General features: G+C 47.1%; 1 pseudogene; it reads left to right on the top strand.

Annotated features, from left to right (window-relative positions):
• Nucleotides 1–236: 236 nt before the first annotated feature.
• On the top strand, nt 237–5,068 carry LOC119300062 (annotated as a pseudogene).
• Nucleotides 5,069–14,376: the final 9,308 nt, after the last annotated feature.

The raw sequence follows: 14,376 nt of genomic DNA, 5'->3' as shown, positions 1-14,376 counted from the left end.
AGAAGTTTGACCTGGTAAAATTTCTAACCGCCCACAGAGGGTTCACCCCCGTCGAAAGGCAATTCATAAAGCTGCTACATGATTGTAACGTCGGTCCATCAAGAATGGTACAGATACTATCTCTCATCCACAGCAAAAAGGGGACTCTGAGTAGCTTGTCGTACATACTAGCTGACGTCACAAACCTACAGGCCAAGTATCATAGAGAGAGAAAGTTGGCAGACATAGAGGCCACAATGGCCTACTTCGATGAAAAAACGAAGGAAGATCCAGATTTCTTCTACAGGATAAGGTTGGACGATGAGGACCGTGTCAGGAACATGTATTGGGTGGATGGTGCTGCAAGGAGAGCCTACAAACATCTCCGAGATTGCATTTCATTCGACGCGACGTACCTCACCAATATGTACAAGATGCCATGCGCTCCGTTCATAGGAATAAATAACCACAATCGGTCGTTGTAGTTCGGCTGCGGGCTCGTCCGGAACGAAGACACGGATGGGTGCGTTTGGCTGTTCAAGACCTTCTTGGAGTGCATGGATGGACTTGCTCCGAAGAACATAATAACAGACCAAGATTTCAGCATGCGTGCAGGCATAGAGGAGGTCTTTCCGTTGGCAGTGCATAGGCACTGCAGGTGGCACATTATAAAGAAGGCTGAGGAGACGCTAGGACCGTTCTTTGCTGACCGTCCAGAGCTGCACAAGGCATTTGAGCTGTGCATGGACCACAGCTTGACGGTGGAGGAGTTTGAAAGGAGCTGGATGGCCATGACTGAAACACATCAAGTCCAAGACAACAAGACTCTTGTTAGCCTGTGGGAGAAGCGAATGTACTAGGTGCCGGCCTACTTAGTGTAGTGCTTCTTCCCCTTTCTGCAGACTGCGCAGCGAGGGGTTCAATGCTGTTTTGAAGCGGTATGTCAGCCCTGGCAACTCATTGCTATAGTTTGCCAAGCAGTACACAGCTTTGCAACAAAAAATTCTGGGATCTGAGCTACAGCAAGAAGCGACCACAACACTAAAGCAGCCAAAATTGCTAACGTATTTACCGATAGAGAGGCAAATGAGCAAGATATATACCAACAAGATCTTTAACAAGTAAGTCAGTTGCGTTACAGTCTTATTTGCAGAAAAAGCACCAAGTTAGTAGGTGCCTTATAGAGTGCAATGCAGTTGCCATGATGTGCAGTTGCCATGTTTAATGAAATACTGTTTTCCATGCTTACTCAGCTGCATGATGCCATGTTCAATGAAAATTCTCTTTTGCCATGCTTTCTCGGGTGCATTTTCCTTGTTGAATGAAGTTCGGTTGCCATATTTAATGCACTGTGCTTCCATTGGGCCATGTTGGCATGCAAATGCCAATGTCAACTGGAAAAAATTGTTATATTGGCGACACATATGCCGAAATGCAGTTGCCATGTTTAATAAAATGCATCTGCCATGTTTGTTGAAATGCAATTGACATGTTTACTCAACTGTAGATGCCATGTTTAAAATAAAAGGGCAGTTGCCATGTTTTATGCAATGTGCATCCATTGGGGAATGTTGGTGTGGAAAAATAACAATGTCCAGTTGAAAATGTACTACAGTTGCCATGTCTAGTGTACTACAGTTGCCATGTCTAGTGTACTGCATTTGCCATGTCTAGTGTACTGCATTTGCCATGTTCAACGTACTATATTTGCCATGTTCAATGAACTATGTTTGCCATCTTCAAACAAAAATGTATTTCTATTTCCATGACAACATAAGGTGGTACAAGAAAAGAGCACACGATAGTTTAACAGAAAACACACAAAACTTGCAGATTCCAGGAAGAAATAAAGCGTGCCAGCATGTTCACGGCTTTCCAAGTGGACGAACATACGTTCAAGGTGTGTTCTATTTTGGGCATGTCAGATTCAGAACCTGAAGACCTGGACAAAGGAAGGAACTACTTCGTCAAAGCCTCGATAGGCGAAGGCGAGTACTACTGCCAATGCTGCAAGTTCGAACGGGACGGCATTGTGTGCTGTCACATACTAAAAGTAATGGACATGAACGCTATGACACGGATGCCCCGCCATTTCATAAGGCGGCGATGGACTTGGGACGCTGACAACGCGTTGGCACCGCAGATAACACACGCAGTTCTGGCTGTGCATGACGAGAGACCTGAGTCAACCATCGAAGCCGTGAGGCACGTTGTGCTGACAAAGAACTATGCTGAGCTAATTGATGAAGCGTGCAAGATTGGTGAGACAGTGAGAGTAGCAGAAAAACACAGGAAGGCACTGAAAAGAGAGCTTGATGAGATCAAGAAGAGGAAAGCTGAGGAAGCCTTACACCGGTTCCCCCGCACATCAAGTGTGCCTTCATCCACGGGGCCATCATCTAAAAACTTGGAGATAGGATCTGGAACAGCAAGCACACAGACCCAGGTCAGGAACCCACCCCGTTCTATCACAAAGGGTCGTCTCAGAGAGATAAGGTACAAGTCGGGATTGGAGATCCAAGCAAAACACAAGAAAACAAAGAAAGGGGCGGGCAATCCATGAGCAAAAATTGGGGCGATGTGACATGGTCCTCGTGGACAGTTTGTTTTGTACCCTATATGATGAGAATTTTTTTTAAAAAAAATTGGGAGAATGACTCTTCAGGGGCATCAGAAGTGCAAGGAAAATTCATTGAATGGATAAATGCAGTTGCCATGTTATGGGTACTTAATCTGCCATGTTATGTGTAGTTAATCTGCCATGTTATGTGTAGTTGGTCTGCCATGCTATTTTATACTAAATATGACATGCTATTTTATACTAAATATGACATGCTATTTTATAGTAAATATGCCATGCTAGTTGTACTGGATCTGCCATTTTAGTTGTACTGGATCTGCCATGTTAGTTGTACTGTATCTGCCATGTTAATTATGCTGGATCGCCATGTTGGTTGTACTGTATCTACCATGTTAGTTATACCATGGTATTTGTAATGACTCTGCATGGCATATATTTCCATGACAATACGACGCAATTTAGAGACACATAGTGTGTTGTGTGCAAATGCATGGGAAATAAGTTGGAAAAATCGTAACGTGCATAAACCGCAGCAAAGGTTGTGGCTACATGATCAACCTACCCATGCTAGCCGGTGCAGTTAGCGATGAAAAAGAAGAAGCAAAACAGCCAAAATGAAAAACAACGATGACTTTCACTACCCATGTCTAATGAACTACATTTGCCATCTTTTTTAAAACATCGTAGACGCATTCGAAAGAGCAAACCGGTGCTAGAAACGATGAAACCATTGTAATAATGACAAACATAAAAACATATCTACTGTAACGCCTAAAATAGGTTCATGTCCACACATATATTATAGAAACTATTCAAAGGTCGCTCACACACCACCACTACATAGTTAGGCTACGTGGGATTGCAGTCATAACATAGCACATAAACATAGTTTTCAACGAGAAACAAATAGATAGTACCTTACATTCCTCGGCAACAGAATGTAAGGTATGCGTCCGGTGTGTAACACCACATGATCACTTGTACTTCTTGATGACTTTCTTGACAGCTTCCTCCACGAACTCGCGTGCTCCGGACCGCTTGTTGAAATCTCCATTCATCAACCAGTTCCATGTGTAGATTTTCCGGAGCTCAACGACCGTTGCAGCTGTGATAGGGGGGGACAATTCCGCCTTCCCACTTTGCAAAGTATTCCAGCACGTGAAAGCCACAGTCCGACCTGCACGAGGAAAAGAGTCAGGTGAACACGCAAAAAGTACAGTCGTAACAAAGATAGACTTCAATTCAGATGTGACAACAAAAGAGGGGTTGGATTGATGTAAATGGCACATGAAGGAAGGAAGAAATTACGTGTTCCCTTGCTTCGCAGTCGCCACATACTCAGTCAGGAAATGCCTGATCTGGACCTTTGAATGTTCATAGTGACGGTTCCATGTCTCTTTGAGGTTGTTAATGAAGAATTCGGCATGCATAGTAAGGTCTGCATCAGCTTCCGAACGGATTGAATCAAGCACCTCGAAACGTTGGTTCTTCAGGTCAAGGCAGATCGCATAGTGGTGACCACACTTGTCGCGTGGGTCATGTGGTGCAAGCTCTTGGAACATGGGGAACATGACCTGCATTTAAAAGTGAACAAATGAGAAGCAGAGTTCACGTAAAGAACAGCAGAGGGACAAAAAATTAGAATCACGTAGAATGTTTGGTTATGGGTGGGGGTAGTTGAAAGAAAGTTGCCGTCCATGTATGAACAAAATGTGCCGTGTATTTTACTATCAAGTTGCCACATAGTTTGCACGGGATGCAAAAAACAAGAAGTCAATGTGCACGGCAGCTGTTGCCACATGAAAACATCTGCCAAATAAACACAAAGTGTAGATGGTGGCAAAAAACCACACCATGTGAAAAAACATTGCAGACAGGGAAGGAGTACTCACATATTTCTTCAGTGTGAGCTTGAATTCACCGTGCTGAGCAAAATTCTTCCTCAGGATTTTGTGGTGGAAGTCACCATCCCATATTTTGCAGGCCACACTGTAATGCATGATTATCTTGTCGGCACACACATCTGTGTGATTGTTGATGTAGTCGATCCCGCATGCAACTACATTCGTCGACATTTTACCGTTTGGCCTCACGGACTCGGCAAGATCACCCAGCTCAACGTACGTCGCTCCGCACTGAATGACTTTGGTTCTGTCCAAACATAAGCTGTATGAAAACGATATGACATGGAATAATCATGCCTACTAAGTAAAAAATACATGAAAGTACGAAGAAGATGAATGGTAAAAAAGAAGCAAAGCAAAATGAGAGATTATGGGGTGTGGTCGTTTACGCTTTCAGCTCCTTCATGTGCTTGTTGCTGGCCCTCGCATTTCCAAACCGCTTGACGATATCATACAGCTAGGTCTATTCCTTAGTGGCCCTGAACTCAGGCTCATATTCTTTCGCGGGAGGTGGGTGAACTACCCTCTGCTGCCTCACAGAACCATGAGTGGCACTCCTAATGGTATCCTCTGATATCGTATCTGCAGGCACGTTGGAACTTGATTGCCCTTGCCCTCGTGAGGACCTCCTCTGCAATGTTGCCTCCTCAATCATGCGGTAAGCTTCGTCAAGTGACGGTGAAATCTCCTCAGGGGTGGCTGCAATGATAAAAAAAGTGGGTTAGGATACCTAGAAAATCAAAAACAGATGGATTGTGAGAAGATAGAGTGCATGATGTGAGATGTAGGTAGAAAAAGTGGGGCAGTTGCCATGTGTTGTCCAACTACAGTGGCCATGTCGTAGCAACTACAATTGCCATGTAGTTGCACTGTAGTTGCCATCTAGTTGGACTGTAGTTGCCATGTCACAGCAACTACATTTGCCATGTTGTGTCAACTCCACTTTCCATGTGATTGCCGTATGAAAAAATGCAGCATGGAAACAAAAAATGCAGGCGACATGGCGTGGCAAATGCAGTTGCCATGTGTAATGCACTGTATTTGCCATGTGACAGCAACTACAGTTGTCATGTTGAATCAACTTCAGTTGCCACGTGGTTGCCCAAATGTCAAAATGCAGCATGGCAGCAAAAGAAATGTAGGTGACATGGTACATCAAATCCAGTTGCCATGTCATCACATGTCAGTTGCCATCACAAGTGAGAACCCCCAAAAAATATGATTGGGACAAAAGTCAAACTACAAAGATGTATACAAGAAAAATCATAAGGACATGACAAGTGTACCTTGCACAATCGGCTCTACGAACTTGACAGCCTTCCTGCCCTCGACCATTGCCTGCGCCATCATTGCGGGCATGCCTCCTGGGAAAGCAACGGCAACTGGCATAGGATCTTGCACCACCGGTTGATCTTGACTGATGCCAAGGCTGAAGCTCGGTGGGGTAAAGGCCATTGGGTGCCTCTCATTCCTACTGGCCGGACCACGAACGACTTGCGGGGAAGAATCCAAGGGTGAAAGATCGACAAACATATATGAATCGGCTGCTACAGAATGATCGGCCTTATTTGCAGGGCGGTGTGTGTTGTCAGCGGTATCAGCCGCAACTTTCATGACAATCTTCTTGTTTGGGCTGTAGGGGACACCGACATTGACTGGGAGCCTGGAAGTGCGCAGATTTATGCTGGGGATTTCCACTGCGGGTAAAGGCGCAGTCTGATCCGGTTTTTCACCAGCGTCACTCGTGCCCGGCTTGACACCTGCATCAGTTGTGCTCCGGTCTTCCGGTTTCTCCATCACATTGCTTTTGGCAGGTGGCGGGAACAGTGTGGACGCAGCAACATAACCAGACTCGTCTCTCCTGCTCCTAGCTACAGCCGGTGCGTTGGGTATGTCTGTTGGTTGCTTGCGGGGGCTACGACGCCTAGGTGGAAGACCAGCACGCGAAACAGTCGCCTTAGCAGTATCTGCACCGACAGGAGCTGGAGCTGTTGTGCCAGGAATCTCACCTGTAGATGGCATATCCTTGTGAACTGCCGCCTCGGCCGCTTCTGTCGTGGACATAGGAGTGCCACCACGCACGAGCTTGGAATCAGTGTCAGATGAGCGGGAATCTTCCTTGCTTAGGTTCGTCTCGGGAGCGTCCACTTCAACACTTGCTGATGGGGTGGCATGGCTCACAGCAGCATCCTTCATTGCCAAAAGAGTTGGCAATATTTTAGCTGTCCTGGCAGATACCGACTCGTCACTCCCTGATGTATGGATGCCTGTTGTCGTAGCCTGCACATCTGCAGCCGGCAGAGATGGTCGGCCACTTGCATCAGAGTTGGTGGGAGCGGTCAGCGGTGCAGCAGCAGTATTGTCGCCTGGTGCCTCATGTACATCTGAGTTGCCCCCTGTTGACAACTTTGAATGCAGGCATTCGAGCGGGTCCTTACTGATATGCTTGGCCCCGCGCGTAGTAGTCTTCTTCACCCTGCAAAAAAAAATAAAGCACACAAAAAAGGTATTAAAAAGTGAACAAAAAATATGTTTGCTTGGTAGAAATCTTAAAAAATGAGAAACAAGTGGAAAAGCTGGTAGTTGCCATGTAAGGGGAACGTGAGTTGCCATGTGTCATAATTAGCAGTTGCCATCCAGCAGCAGTTGCCATGTTAGCCAAAATTGAAGAATGAAACAAATGTGTGATCTGCCATGAATGCAATTTCAAACCTAGGTGTGGGATGAGCTCACAAGCCAACGGTAAAGATGGTAGTTGCCATTAGGTACATAAAGTTACCATTTGGCCTAGATTCCAGTTGCCATGTAAAAACAATAGGAGTTGCCATACACTTAAAAAGGAAAGGAAAAAATCATTTGGAGAACAGCAGTTGCCATGTGGGGGGCGATGACAGAAGACAATGTGACAAGCTAAACGGATGCATTGGAAAATCAAGAAAGTATAGCGCTATGTCAATGAAAGCGGATGAAAAAACCTACTTCCTGACTGCCTTCCTCATGTCTGGCAACACGACAGGATCCCCGGTGTTGGTCGTCGTCGTGCGAGGAGATGACCTGGTGGAAGGGGTGTCACCGGCAATGGGGGCGCCTTTGTTCAACCGAGCAGAAACACGGGTTGGCGTTGGCGCCTGTTTCTTCGTAACTGCTTGTCCACCAGCTATCGGCTCGCTGCACGTATGAGATGGAGGAAAAAAAGGTGGCAATTGTCAGACAGCAAACTCGTTGCCGCGCTTGACAAAAACAAGTGCAAAAAAAGGATGAGTCTGTTCGAAGAAAGTAGACAAAGCAAAAAACTAAAATAAAAGTCGAACCTCTTCCTAGCAGCTACAGGGTCGGTCCTAGACCTCTTGCCAGCAGAACCCTGCCCAACACCCTCTGGAGCCCTCCTCCTCTTTGATGTCAAAACCCCCTCGCCTCTCGCAGCCATGTGTTGTTTCACTTTCTCCGGTTGGGGGACATTTGTTGCATCCTTGCCCTTGTTACCACCTGCGTGAACTTCAGCATGATCATCATCATTGGTGTCCTCTTGCACATTCTCCATGACATCATCGTCATCCTTGCTAAGACCAGCATCTCCACCTAGTTCATCTTGTGTGTCAGCAGGCTCTTGGGAACTGTTGTAGTCATACCGGCCAATGAAGTGAACTGCCTCGCAACCGCGTCGCTGTCAGAGCCACTGAGGGATGTCCACCCCTCAACCAACTTCCCGAGCAAGCCGGTCATTCCAGATGCAAACTGCCCTATTAGATGCTCAACAGGTGCCCTCGCCTATGCATGAAACAAAGAAGCATCAATGACCACCGTATTGCAATCACTTGCACGACATCAAAAAATACTCCACGGCAAACCATAGATGTAGATTTACTGATTACCTCGGTAGGGCAAGACGGAGCTGAGTACACGTCCATCCACTTTCCAAAGTTTTGAGGCCCCCCAAACACGTTGTAGTCTATAGCATGCTTGGGCATCAGCTGGAAGAACAAAGAAAAAAAAACTAGGACGTAAGAGAGAGAATGTAAGTTTAAGCACGAATGAAAAGGGTTGCCATGTGGAATGAGACATGGATACAGTACTCAGACAGCCATGGATAACAAAGGTAGTCATCTCTTATGACCCACAGACGGTTGCCTCATGCCAATTTGTAGGCATGCCGTGTGGGCAAATAAACCAGAACTAACCTGCAGTTTTCCATATGTGGTGTCAGTAGCCTTGTCTGCGGCAAGCAGAGCCTTGACAGCGTTGATAGTCCAAGCAGAAACAGCAAACTTGTGCGCAGGCGGCGGGCCTCCTATCCCAGTGAAGTCCATGGTGGACAGGTCAAGACAGTCGACGTACATGAGCTGATGCAAAACAATTTTAAAAATAAATAAATATCAGTTGCCATCATGGGTACTGTGTGGAGGAAAACAGGATAAAATATGTTCCCATGATATTCAAGTTGAGGTGCATGAAAAAAAAGAAGAAAAAGAAGAAGATGCCATCTCCATGTGCTAATTGCCATCATAGTGTGATAGCAGTTGCCATCATAATATGATGACAGTTGCCATACTAATATGATGGGAGTTGCCATATTGTCATTATGCCAATTGCCATATTGTCATTATGGCAGCTGCCATCTTGATATGATCAGGTTGCCATCTTGTTATGATCAGGTTGCCATGCATGAATAAAAGTGTGTTAAAAAACAGTGTTCATAGAAAGAACTGGTAAAAAAAATACCATTAAATGCAGTCGACAACCCTTTTGGTACATCTTGCTTGAGAATGCATCGTGCAGGAAGTCGGCAATAAACTTACACCAATTCATGTTCTTCACATTTCCCAGATCCGCCTGCACCACACAAAATTTCAGGACAAAAAAAGGGTTGCCGCATCAGAAATCAAATGGAAATAAACATCGGAAAACGCTGGCACTCACTAGCTTTACACATGACATCGGAGCCAAAAAGATCAAAGGAAAATAAAGTAGTAAAGATGGATCATTCACTAGGATGGGGAAGCATTTGTTGCTTGGGAGAAGAGAGGTGGTCGGCGCGAAAACAGCTGAGATGAGGTACACGAGTAGCTTCATCTTGAAAACATCTCTGTGCGTCGTCATGGCCTGCAGCGAATCTGCCACTGCGGACGTGTTCGGCGTGGATTCAGACCCAGGAAACAAACGGGGGAACAGCTCTTCCTCGATCTCATTGTTGACCTCGTACGGGACTTTCATATGTCCACGAGGCACACCCAAAGTACAGAACACGGATTCCTCGTTCAACGGTAGTCTTCCGCGTCCCGGAATCACGAATTCCCTGGAGGCAGGGTCATAGATCTCACCAAGCCAGTCGCATACAGGGTTAACAAGGTTCGTGCACCGGACATCCATCATAGACTGCATACCCATCTCAGCAGCAGCCCCCTTCTGATCGTCGGTGAATTTGTCAGTCAACGCAGCCAGTCGTTCTTGGGAGGCTCTATTGCGAATATGTTTCTTCTTCTGCAAAAAACAGACAAAAAGTGATCAGTTGTTGCCATGTTTTTGCAAACAGTGATAAGTTGTTGCCATGTTTTGCAATGTCATGAAACTTTAGTTCGTGTCAGACGATTGCAAGCTTGAGGTGTCAACCAGTAACACAAATCAGGAGGAAGGAGGGATGTGTGAACATTTACCTCATCACCCTCTTTTCTCCGTCCAGCTGCCCGATTACGCTGTGATGGATCCATGAAATCATCATCATCATTTTGATGATCTCCATGAGCCATTCTGCTGAGATTGGAACAGACCAAATTGTCATGGTGGTCAGTGAAAAACTTGCCACATGCAAAGCATATGTATAGCATCTGACAGAATTGATATGCAAATTTGGTTGCCACATTATGCAGCCAATTTGCCACACTGTCTTATCTGCAGAATGGCAACAGACAGTGTGTTCACATTCTATTCGCCACATGAATATACTATCCAAGTGGCAACAGGCACACTTGATGTGCACATTAGTTGCCGTCTAGTGAAGTTGGCTCCTGAAACTACATTGACTACCGATTTTGGCAACTATCACAGTGTGGTAACTATCACAAATCATTCAGAAAAATTAGATGCCACAAATAAAAAGCATGTTTGTGGCTACTATCACAGTAATTCATCAAATTTAGTTGCCACATGGAAGAGCGTGTGTGTGGCAACTATCACAGTCATTCAATAAAAATAGTTGCCCCATGCGAAAGCTTATATGTGGCAACTAGCACAGTCATTTCAGTAATTTGTTGCCACAAAGGGGAAACACATTTGTGGCAACTATCACATTTCTTCAGGGAGTTAGTTGCTACACAATCATGATACTTAATGAAACTATCAAGTTCGCCTCATACTACAGTTTCAAAACCCAACTAACTAGATCTAGGGTTCAATGGAACTACCACGACTTCAAATTCACCCTCAAAATTCTCCCACGAGCTGACTGCAAACACAAATTCGGACCAAATGCGCATCAAACAAACCGGGAGACACCTGCCCAATCCATAGGCAATACTATTGCGTGCCTCCGAACAAGCATAACCACACCGACGATGTCGCGGCCGCGGCCGCGACGAAACTGCCCAGTGCCACCAAAAACGGCTAGCAGACGACTTCGGCGCCGGAGGGAACGCCAACGCATCACCGAATCGCCTGAATCTCTACGAATCTCGATCGAGGAATCGACAGGGAGGGAAGGGGGAAAAATGCAGGAAGGGATTGCGAGAGTTGTATCGAGCATTACCTTCAACCCGCAGGCGCTCCGGCGAAGCCGCTCCGTTCCGGCGAGCCCCACCGACGGCCGCGAACACCGTCGATTCTTCCGCCTCCGCCGTCGCCTTCTCCCCTCGCCTTCTCCTCCAGTGGTTTGAAATGCGAGTGGGTTGTGCCAGTAACTGCGGTGCGGGTGAGTAAATGGAACCATGACGGAGAGGTGGCAGAGGTGTGCGACGTGTTTGACGTCAACCGCGATCGGAGCGTGGCGTGCGGGCGCATTGCAGTTCCACCGCACGCCTCCGAGTGGCAACCGCTGACCGCGGGATGGCAACCAACGTGTGGGCAAACTGTCTCGCACACCGCACACGCGCCTCGTCCTACGTGGCGCAGCAAACCGGCCGGTTTGTTCCAAGATTCATGCAAACAGTTGCCAACGGAGATGCTTGCGTGTGGTCGGGATGGTGAATGCCCACACATGTGGGCGTTAACATTTCTGAAAATTTAACCTGTCTTTGAATTGCATCGCCAGTATTATCAACTCGGCAACCTTGTGGCGGCGCACCTGATGCAACCCTAATTTCTAGAAATTTTCTTCATCCGATGAATTGCAAGCTGCTCGATCACTCGGAAAGATCCCTCCAAGAGCTCAACACCATCGTGCGCAAGCCCCACGGTGGGCGCCAACTGTCGTGGAATTGTCACGGCAGATGTCCTTAGTGTTAGGACTTTAATCGCGAGGCCAACGCATCTATGTGGTAGCTTGAGAGGGGTTGAGCGGGACGAGGGACGTGATGTTTTACCCAGGTTTGGCCCCTCACGGTGGAGGTAAAAGCCTACATCCTGCTTCATTGATATTGATGATGATGATCACAATTACACGGGTGCTCTAACTCGAGAGCTCTAGACTTGTTTGTCTAACCCTAACTTATCAAACTTGTGGAACTTGTCCCTCTTGGGGAGCCCTGCCCCTCCTTATATATGTTGAAGGGGCGGCTTACATGACTAGTCCTATCAGGATTAGGATTATTCTATTACAAGTGGAGTCTTAGGCTTGCTTCCTTTGTAGGGCAATATTCCTTATGCCTTTTCTCTTAAGCCGACCCACCATAATACGAGCCGGCCTTCCGTGAACCGCCCATTAGGCCACCGGGTCTTGCCGCTCCTCTGACCCATCTGCCGAGTTACCAATGAGTCATAACATTCAGGCGGGTTGCTTGTAAACCGCCAAGTCAGAGCGGGTCGCCAGTGAATAGCCAATTATCAGCCGGGTCTCAAGTAAACTGCCAAGTCCGGCCGGGTCATATTTCCGGCTTGGTCATACCGCGGGGTATATCCCCGACACCTTCCCCCCTTTATCTATAGCGGTCCACTCTCCCGCAACCCGCTGTACCCTCTACTTGAACATGGTTCTTTATGCTTCATATTATTATCCAATGATGTGTTGCCATCCTATGATGTCTGAGTAAATTTTCGTTGTCCTATGGGTGGTTGATGAATTGCTATGATTGGTTTAATTTCTTGTGGTTATGTTGTTGTCCTTGTTGGAAATATGCCCTAGAGGCAATAATAAATTGATTATTATTATATTTCCTTGTTCATGATAATCGTTTATTATCCATGCTAGAATTGTATTGATAGGAAACTCAGATACATGTGTGGATACATAGACAACACCATGTCCCTAGTAAGCCTCTAGTTGACTAGCTCGTTAATCAATAGATGGTTACGGTTTCCTGACCATGGACATTGGATGTCATTGATAACGGGATCACATCATTAGGAGAATGATGTGATGGACAAGACCCAATCCTAAGCCTAGCACAAGATCATGTAGTTCGTATGCTAAAGCTTTTCTAATGTCAAGTATCATTTCCTTAGACCATGAGATTGTGCAACTCCCGGATACCGTAGGAGTGCTTTGGGTGTGCCAAACGTCACAACATAACTGGGTGGCTATAAAGGTACACTACGGGTATCTCTGAAAGTGTCTGTTGGGTTGGCACGAATCGAGATTGGGATTTTGTCACTCCGTGTAAACGGAGAGTTATCTCTGGGCCCACTCGGTAGGACATCATCATAATGTGCACAATGTGACCAAGGGGTTGATCACGGGATGATGTGTTACGGAACGAGTAAAGAGACTTGCCGGTAACGAGATTGAACAAGGTATCGGTATACCGACGATCGAATCTCGGGCAAGTACCATACCGCTAGACAAAGGGAATTGTATACGGGATTGATTGAGTCCTTGACATCGTGGTTCATCCGATGAGATAATCGTGGAACATGTGGGATCCAACATGGGTATCCAGATCCCGCTGTTGGTTATTGACCGGAGAACATCTCGGTCATGACTACATGTCTCCCGAACCCGTAGGGTCTACACACTTAAGGTTCAATGATGCTAGGGTTATAAAGGAAGTTTGTATGTGGTTACCGAATGTTGTTCGGAGTCCCGGATGAGATCCCGGACGTCACGAGGAGTTCCGGAATGGTCCGGAGGTAAAGATTTATATATAGGAAGTCCTGTTTCGGCCATCGGGACAAGTTTCGGGGTCATCGGTATTGTACCGGGACCACCGGAAGGGTCCCGGGGGCCCACAGGGTGGGGCCACCTGCCCCGGGGGGCCACATGGACTGTAGGGGGTGCGCCTTGGCCTACATGGGCCAAGGGCACCAGCCCCTAGAGGCCCATGCGCCAAGATATAGGAAAAAGGGGAGAGTCCTAAAGGGGGAAGGCACCTCCGAGGTGCCTTGGGGAGGATGGATTCCTCCCCCCCTCTTAGCCGCACCCCTTCCTTGGAGGAAGGGGCAAGGCTGCGCCTCTCCCCTCTCCTCTGCCCCTATATATAGTGGAGGGGAGGGAGGGCATCCATACCTGAGCCCTTGGCGCCTCCCTCCCTCCCGTGACACCTCCTCCTCTCCCGTAGGTGCTTGGCGAAGCCCTGCAGGATTGCCACGCTCCTCCATCACCACCACGCCGTTGTGCTACTGCTGGATGGAGTCTTCCTCAACCTCTCCCTCTCTCCTTGCTGGATCAAGGCGTGGGAGACATCGTCGAGCTGTACGTGTGTTGAACGCGGAGGTGCCGTCCGTTCGGCACTAGGATCATCGGTGATCTGAATCACAACGAGTACGACTCCATCAACCCCGTTCACTTGAACGCTTCCGCTTAGCAATCTACAAGGGTATGTAGATGCA

This window comes from Triticum dicoccoides, chromosome 5A (genome assembly GCF_002162155.2).
Source record: "Triticum dicoccoides isolate Atlit2015 ecotype Zavitan chromosome 5A, WEW_v2.0, whole genome shotgun sequence".
Lineage (NCBI taxonomy): Eukaryota > Viridiplantae > Streptophyta > Magnoliopsida > Poales > Poaceae > Triticum > Triticum dicoccoides.
Note: the sequence above shows the minus strand (reverse complement) of the source record. Positions and strands in the feature narration are given on the sequence as shown.